The following is an 8,985-nucleotide window of genomic DNA, read 5'->3' as shown; positions in this document are numbered from 1 at the left end:
AAAGTATTTAAAATTAAAATTGTGTTCCGAAACTGTAATCAGCCATAATTGACATTTTGAGTTGAATGACATATTTTTATTTAATGGACAATAGTTGTATTTATCGTGTGTGTGGGTTTTTTTTCTGCTTCCAAAAAAAAACGATCCGATCCATGATCGGATCCGAACCGTGAGTTCTTGAGCCGTTGCACCACTACTATTCAGCCATGTCATGAGATCGTGAGATCATAAATCATGTGACTGAGGCAACCAGCCACGGGGCCTCCTCTCACCTCAGGACAGCGTGTCGGACATAGCCAGCCAGCCAGTGGTCCGTAAGACAAATGTATTTATATTTGTAACCAAAAACATGCCTCCTATCAGGACACGGCCAGCGCCGCTTTGGACATTGGCTGCCTGACTATTCTGGTATTTTAATAAGTATCAAGCCCAAACAAGATTAGGCACTTCCAGTTTACGAAATGTCAGTGAAGGCAGCGCTATCACTCATAATAAATGGGCTTATGCAAACAGTGGGGCTTGTTTGGTGTGCGCACAGTGATGCTGTATGCTGATATGCAATTATTCTAAAGAGTATCAAAAGTTCAGGTGTGAGTGTCCCATCTTGCTGTCGCAGTGGGGGGAGGCTGTGGGCCGCTACAGATTACCACAGGAATATTCCATGAATAAAACTTGGGATGATAAGAGGGGAGCCTGCGAGTATGATAAAATACATTGCATAAGGAATGCTTCTTTGTTTATACATATTTTGTTTTTCGAAAGCCTAACATGTGATAGTTCTATAAAGCCTGGATTTACTCCCAGCAATGTCAGAGCAGGAAGTTTGATCAGAGAACATCAAGTATTTGTGCTGCTGATCTCCAAATAAGCCAGTTTGTATGTGCTAATGACGGCTAATTATCATTTTGTGTAGCACCATTGCGCTCACCGCCGCAATGAGTAAAACTCCTTCAATTGTTGCAGTGCTCACAAGCAGGTTCATGCAGTTGCAAAGTGTTTATGCAATCCAATTTAAATGAAGTGTTCATTAAGTCGGGATGCTGTTTCGAGAAGCAAAAACACTGCTGTATTGTTAAACTATTATGTTCCCCCGGCAGTTGCATTCTCAAGCCAAATAATTAAAATTGATTGACATTTTCAGTGTTGTTGTTTTTTTACATTATAGGGCCACTAGGATTTATTTTAAAGGCAAACGTAAATCCGCCATCAAGATTTATATCTTAATTAATTAAGTCCTCTTTTAGCGTCATTTATTCTTTTACTTTCAAGTATCTTTTTTTTTATGGGATGAATACTGTTGTTTTTCATCTCAATGTTTTTAAATGGATTATCTCTCTTTTTTTAGTTACAATTATTTATTTATTTATTTTTGAAATCTTTAACTACAGCAAAATTATATTATTAATTGACTGTGAGCTGGATCCACTATTCTACCTTAATTAGATGTTTTTAACCTATATGTATTAACTTTGTATGTATGTACATTTGTGCTTGTATCGTGCTGATTGTCTTCAAATACACTCGAGAAACAAAATCCTCTGGGTTACATCTTCCAGACTCAATTCCATTCTGTAGGCTTTTTCTTCCTCTGAGTTATGATCCATTTCTCTGTGTGTGTCTTCACCCATAGTCTCATTTCATACCCCATTCATTACATCTCTCCCCCGACTCCCGTCCTGCTACTGAACAGGACCCAAAGGCCCTGATTAATCTGCCGTATTTGACTTAATGAGAGGTCATTCACATATCTGATCACAATGGCTGCGGAAATCAATGATAGATGATGGCCACTCGGCAGAAACACTCATGTGCTGAGTGTATCATCTGTTAAGGCTTTATTAAATGTGTATCTCAAGTGTGTTGTTTTACACAATGACAAATATCTCTTTGGAGCCCTGAAAATGCGCCAGAGTTTCTCTTCATCTACGCAGCGGGTAACGTCTCTGACTGTAAGTCACGTACTATAGTTGCTGCGTGGCTATTTAGATTCTCCCAGCACCTTTGTAAAAGAGGGATAAGGTGAGTGTTGTGACCGAACAAAGTGTGTGTGTTTAACGCTTCATACGCAATAGGTCATTCAATAACAAAGCGCATGTCGGGAGAGAGACTTACCGTAGCGCCCACAAAAGCCTTCCGCTGTAGGAGATTATGAATTGATTTCTGCTACGTCTTCCTCTCTGAATGCAGTAATGTGTCCACTTGACCTTTTACGGCGGCCTCCGATCTGCTCAATGGACTTCAGAGTGTTTGACCCTGGCCTTTTCAGCACCGTGGGTTGTCCTACCATCCGCGCGCTGGCCGAGCCGGTGGACGTCAACGCATTGTTGCTCGGTGTGTATTTGTACAATAGTATAATATAATTTCAGCCTCTTTTGCCTCATCCTTGTCGACTATTTGTACAGTTGGGGATTTAAGACAGCGGTTTTGTTTTCCAGAGAATGTAATAAGTGTTGTCACTCAGCAGAGGTAAATAAGCAATAAAGTAGGAGATAGAACCGGGATGCCCAAAAATCTGTGATTAACTCATTCACTGCCATTGATGGTTGTAGACGTCAAAAATTCATTTGAACTATTTTTATTAGTTTACTTTTTTTTTTCCATTTTTGTTAACAAGAGTATGAAAACCTAGAATGTTTTTATTGTAAATTTAGAACATATATAACATTTTTGATTAATTGTGAGTTAACTCGTGAGGTCACGAAATTAATTGCGATTAAAAAATGTAATCGCCTGACGCTCCTAATTTTTAATAATCTTTTCTTTTTTTTAAATCGCGTCAGGCGATTAAAATTTGTAATCGTAATTAATCGCATGACTTCAATAGTTAACTCACGATTAATCATAAATTTGATATCTGTTCTAAATCTACAATAAATAAATAAATCTAGGTTTTCATACTCTTGTTAACAAAAGTGGAAAAAATGTTAAACTAATTAAAATAGTTCAAATAATTTTTTACGTCAATAGCCGTCAATGGCAGTGAATGAGTTAAGGGTCACATTTTATTTTAAGACAAGCGGGCCAGGCTCTTGATAGCAAAAATGCGTGCCGGGGCGTCAAATTTGGAACATTTCCGGCGACACCCGGAGCTGTACGATATGGCGAGCTATGTGTACCGGGGCAAAAAGGAGATTGCTTGGAGGAAGAAGCGTTGAGGTTGGTTTATCTGGTGAGTTTTTGATTGTTTATATGTCGAAGTGTGAAGCAAGCTAGCAATGCTACAATAAAGTTAGCGCCATCTACCGAAGCGGAAATCCCTCCGCTTCCTTTGTTGCGACGCGGAGCAAGACAAATTCCATTGAGAACCCCGCAAACAAACACGCTATTGTCGGTTCGGTCTGAACATAGCATTAGCTTAGCTGATAACTAAATTGCAGCTGCTAACATCATTGTTATTGTTGTGAATGGCCAAGGGGGCACGTTATACAAACACTCAACACATCCGGCCACAACGTAAGGATCAGGTCGTAAGGATTTGCTATCATAAGTAAAGAACAATGTTTAACATTTACGATTGTCTGCCTGATTGTTGTTGTTTTTTTAGCACATCCCACACCACAGGACAAATTTTTTTTTGTGAAATTTGACACCGGTTTGGTATCATGTAGATCTTTGAGCATGACCAGCAAAGAATGAAATTCCACCAGACCATGAGATGATGCACTATGACAAGTATATTTGTTGGTCCTGGTCCAAAAGTGCCATCTCAGGTCCACAAGGATGCGCGAGGGGTCCCAGGCATGTGAACCCGCATCTGTTGCGGACGGGGCTGCGGCACAGCGGCCGCCCTGTCCTCGCGGTTGGCCCGACACCATCCTTGCACTCTCCAGTCTGTCACATTGCAGCTCCCTGCAAAGTTAATTGTGAACTGGAGTGGCGCTCCGGGGCCCTCTCGCTAAGCAGCCCCTAATGACAGGCGGAGAGACAGCTACACATGTTCGCCGGCTCTCCCACCGGAGGAAGGCTACAGATAGCGCTCGTGCACAGACACTGACCTGTCACAAAGCTGTCAGCAGCCAGCCTGTCAGCTTGCACAGCCCAGCACGCAGCCCTCCTATCCCAGGTGCTCGGCTGACAATCTCTGCGCTGGCTTTTGTCGGCTGCTCCGCCAAGCCTGCTGCCGCCGTGATTCATTAAGGCTTTATTTAAAGCGGGCCTTGGTCACTTCGTTAAAAAGATGTCGGACACAAGTAAACAGCTCTTTGCTGCTTTTAATTGCTGTCCAAAGTTGTTCTGACTTGTCTTGTGCTCGTAAATAAAGAGAGAATTCAATAAAAGCTGGGGACCCACTCTCGCGCTTGCTCGTCTCAAAGGTCAATGTTCATTGGTGAAGTGTGACAAGTACATTTCATTCAAATGAGTGCTTGAACTCCAAACTTTAACACAGTTTGGCCATGGTGGCTAGGCTAATGGCGTGCTAGCTAACTTCGCTAAGATAACTAAGATAAAAAATATTTATATTTATTTATAAAATTATTTGTTTTAATTCCTTAAAAGGCCTTAATCATAGGTATGAGGAGAAAATGCAAAGTTTTTTAAACTTGGATATAATAGTATTTATACTCAGGGCGGAAATCACTTCTGTTGGTATCTCATTCCATTTGTGTGCAGCATAACTGCTAAATGCTGCTTCACCATGTTTGCTTTGAATGTTTATACTTTTCCCCCCACACCTTTTCAAACATGTATGTATTGTTTTTTGTTCAAATTTTCCCTTCACAATTGTTATTTTTATGCATGTTCGGAATAAACCTCAAAGACTCAACGTTGGGCTCCATTAATTGATGACATGACTCCTGAGTTGTTGGTTTTTTATGTTCATGAAGGATTCTTCCGTTGGCTTAATGGAGCTCAACACAGACGTAAGGAACACATGTGCTAATATCTCCTCATAGGAGCCCAAATGAGCCATTACAGCAGCTAATCTGACAGGCACACAGCATTCAGTCCCCCCATCTGCCAGCCTGGGTGCCGAGAGTCACTGTGTGTTCCTTCTGAGTGGCGAGCGGGGATGGACGGGCCAGATGGACGCCCTCTTTAGAATCGAGCCATTGGCCAAGGGAGTGTCAAGTGATGCAGGAAAGCAGAGGGCGACTTTAAGCTTGGTCACACCGCCGGAAAGCGTGAGAGAGTTTCTACCTGAGCACTGAAAATAGTTTTAGCCCATGGAGATCTAGGAGCGAAAATGCGGAGGGAACAAAGGGCCAATCGAGGCTGTCGTCTACCACTCTGGGAAGAAGACATATAACATTAATGGTATCCGTTAACATCTCCTTAACCCTGACCCCCCCCCCCCCCCCTTGGTCGCCGAGCACCTCCCATCCCCGTCTTCCCCCCCCCCCCCCCCCCCACTCACGAGCCCACCACGGGTCCCTCTGCCTCAGCCCCCTCTGGCTCTACTCCCCGGGGGCCTGTTTGTTTCCCTGCCAGGGGCACAGGCGGCGGAACACTGATGAGGTGCTCAGGCCACCGTGAAATGCGCCATAACCTGCCAGCGCAGCGGCCTGGTGAGATTGCTGTATTTACTTTTTAATCTGGCCGCCTTAATACATGCGATAAAAACTTTGTCACATTAGATGGTGACAGATGGGCCCGGAGATGTTATTACTGGTTAGGGGAGGCACGGGGGAGAAGGTGTAGGGAGGAGCGGGACCAGGCTCGGGGACCACGGGGCCGGCGAGGGGGGAGAGGAGCGATGCCCCCAATCACGATAATTTTTCATCACCCCAATTACATTGTTGAGTGCGTCGCGGCGGCAGCATGTGCACAAGCAGTCCTGCTGCTGGTAAAAGAGCGAGGCAGAGAGACATAAATAAAGATAAAATGAGGTGCCCTAGGTCCTCTATCCTGCTGACTATTCCTCTGCCATCTCTCCCAACTGATGGAGGCCCCCTTTAAATGAAGGCTAAATCTTATTTAGATAAGAGAACTGAAGTGCTGCCTGGGATGAGCGCATCATTGTTTGTTACTGATGGCCGGAGAAGTGGGGACGAGGCGTGTTTGTATGTATTTGTGCATTGTGCATCTTATCCTCTGCAAGGTCTATTAAAAAATGGGACGAACCCCAAATTATTCTTTTGAATAATATGCCACACTTCTGTTTTTTTTTTATTATTAACTTTACTGAGAAAAAAAACAAGACAATCATTCGCTACTTTACTTGTTTTTGACAACGGCACAAGCTCGAGCAAGCTTCCTTTTTGGCTGTTTTTCAGTTTCACGTCACAATCAGGGGAGTCCGTGGGCCAGCCCAACTTGGTTTCAAGCGCACACAAAAGGATTCACAAGTGTAAATATTAAAACGAGTTTGTGCTATAGCTGTTTTCTGACCAGATTGGTGAGGAACAATCACTCTGAGCTCACCCACACCGCAGGATAATCCTTTCCAGCCATTGCTAAAGCTCAAATTGTTGATATGTGTGAATGCCATGCGTGTTGTTGTTTGATAGCGCGTCTTGGGGAAATCTGCTATAAATCGAGACGAGTCATTTTACAGGGGTAGTTTTCAAACTGGGGTCCTCAGACCCTTGGGGGTCTGCAAAATAATTTACAATAAATTATGATGTTGTATCATTTTAAAAAGTGTATGGGACCGGCACACCAATAAAGCAAACACGCTAACCTCCCTACAATAGCTCCTCCCAACGTACCGTCACATTAATCCGACATCCATACAGGCACACAGCTAGCAATAATGAATACATGTTTAATTTGATTTAATCTAATATGGTTAAGTTAGTTTCTATTGAACATATCATGAATATTTAGGATGAGAAAATTCCTACACTGAAATTTCATTTGACGTAAATTGGCTGCACTTAGTTAAAGTGTGTCTACTAAGGTTGTCAGGTGATTCAAATTTTTAATTGTAATTAATCGCATGACTTCAATAGTTAACACGATTAAGCGCAAATGTTATATCTGTTCTAAATGTATAACAAAATGTACAATAAAATATTATTTTCATACTCTTGTTAGCATAAAAGTAGAACAATGTTAAACTAATAGAAATATGGCTGCATCTTTTAGTCATTGATACAGTAATTTCATAATCATTCATCAAATTGAGTTGAAATTAAAAATATGTACTGTAACGGTAAAATACGAGTGTGATATTGATTTGTGTTGAAGTCATTTTTCTGCCACTAGGTGGCATAATTGCATTTGTAAGACATTAGTGACAGCTCAGTGCATTTATATTTTCATATTAAAAGCTATCTAATCTTTAACATTAAGTAGCTTGTGAAATTCTGCACATTTTTAAAATTGTAAAATACAACTTGACCCCAGTCTCCACAAATATATGCATTATTATTTAATTTATTGCTGCTCAATTTTGACGTGGACGTGTCTGCTGCGTTGCGATTCCCCCAGTACATGCTTTCTAAGTAAGGGGCAGTCATTAATCACACGTAAAAATAAAAATAAATTGTGGCGTTAAAGGAACTTTAAATTAACCCAAAATTAACACACTGATTTTGACACCCCCCGTCTCTACAATGGGAAAGTTGCACAACCTGCTAAGAAATACAATTTGCCTACTGTGCAGTAGTTTACATAATATTTTAAAAAGTCCACAAAGTTAAGGCACAACAATTGCATCTCTGTGTTTTATTGAAAGAAAATACACTTTTGATAATAACTTGTTTTCGTCAGAGTACCTGCACATGAGCATAGCACCTGGTTGCCTCAAGGAGCATGAGTTTAGCAACTGTTTTCTTTTTTTTAATTGTTGTGTAAATTGAATAAGAGTGTTTGTGACTCAAATATTGCAAGTAATGAGAGTGCGCGAGCAGCTGTGAGGCTGCGGGCCTGCACTGCGCATCATTAGGAGCTCAGAGGCTGCCAGGCTCCACGCTAGCGTAAGCCGCTAATGAAAAGAATGTATTCACAGATCTCATTTTTCAGGCAATTCTTGTGTAAACTGGAGATTTTCCAGTGTATGCACAGTGGAACAGGGGCCCCCACATAAATCACACAGCCCGGCTGAAGGCATTGCAGGAAAGAGGGGGTTTCCAGCTCACCCTAAGCACGCAGACATATGCTGCAAGAACCTGCAAAGGCACAACAGGAGGGAGGGGGTTGGGGGACACTACACCTGTCCTCCCCCCTCCATGTTTTCTAGTTCTCTATCCGTCTCAGCGTACAGACCAAAACCGCCCTCCCACCCTCCTACCCGCAGGCATGCAAGCCATCGAAATGGGTCATTTTTTAATTAAATACAATATTAATTACTGCGAGCATCATTACCGATATGTGAGATTTGACTAATTAGTGTAATAGTTTTGGAGTCACGCTCATTAAATATGAAAATTACAGCAGTAGAAAGGATTGGTTCTGTGATCAATCTTGTATGGACAGAGAGGAAATGATTTAGAGAATAGCTTTTATTGTACAATTAACTTCATTACAACATGCCAGAGAAAAGGAAAGAGACAAAAAAAAAAGAGAGCAGAGAATTGAGAGTTTGCGTACAAGTAGCCGCCGTCGGCTACTTGGCATACGTTTTCAAAAGTAGCAAGATGAGACACTTGCCAAAACACACAAAACCCTCCAGAGGAGTCTTAGGCTCATCGCAAATTTCTCTCAATTTGGACAGCTGCTAAATGGAAGACTTGTTGGGCTCCTCTATTTGACACCGTCATTGTGCTCAAGTTTGGCAGGGAGGCACTCAAATTGTAAAACAAGTCCAGGTCACTCTGTAAGTTTACTTGCCGTAATATAAAGTGACCAAATATTATATTATATTATAAATATAAGAACAGTGACACTAGAATTGAACTGAATATCAAATATACAATAAAGTGTACGGCTTCAAATTGTAAAAACGTAAATAAACCTAAGAAGCAAGATATATTGAATAAATCATAAAATAGATTGAATAAATGATAAAGATGATGATGACATGAGATGTGACAAATATTGTCAGTTTAGATCGCTTATGTGGTCTTATTATCATTAAGACAATTTTTGTGATGTATTGTG

The sequence above is a fragment of the Leptonotus elevatus genome, chromosome 14 (genome assembly GCF_054856555.1).
Source record: "Leptonotus elevatus isolate MCC_2025b chromosome 14, RoL_Lele_1.0, whole genome shotgun sequence".
Taxonomy (NCBI): Eukaryota; Metazoa; Chordata; class Actinopteri; order Syngnathiformes; family Syngnathidae; genus Leptonotus; species Leptonotus elevatus.
This window is presented reverse-complemented; position numbering follows the sequence as displayed.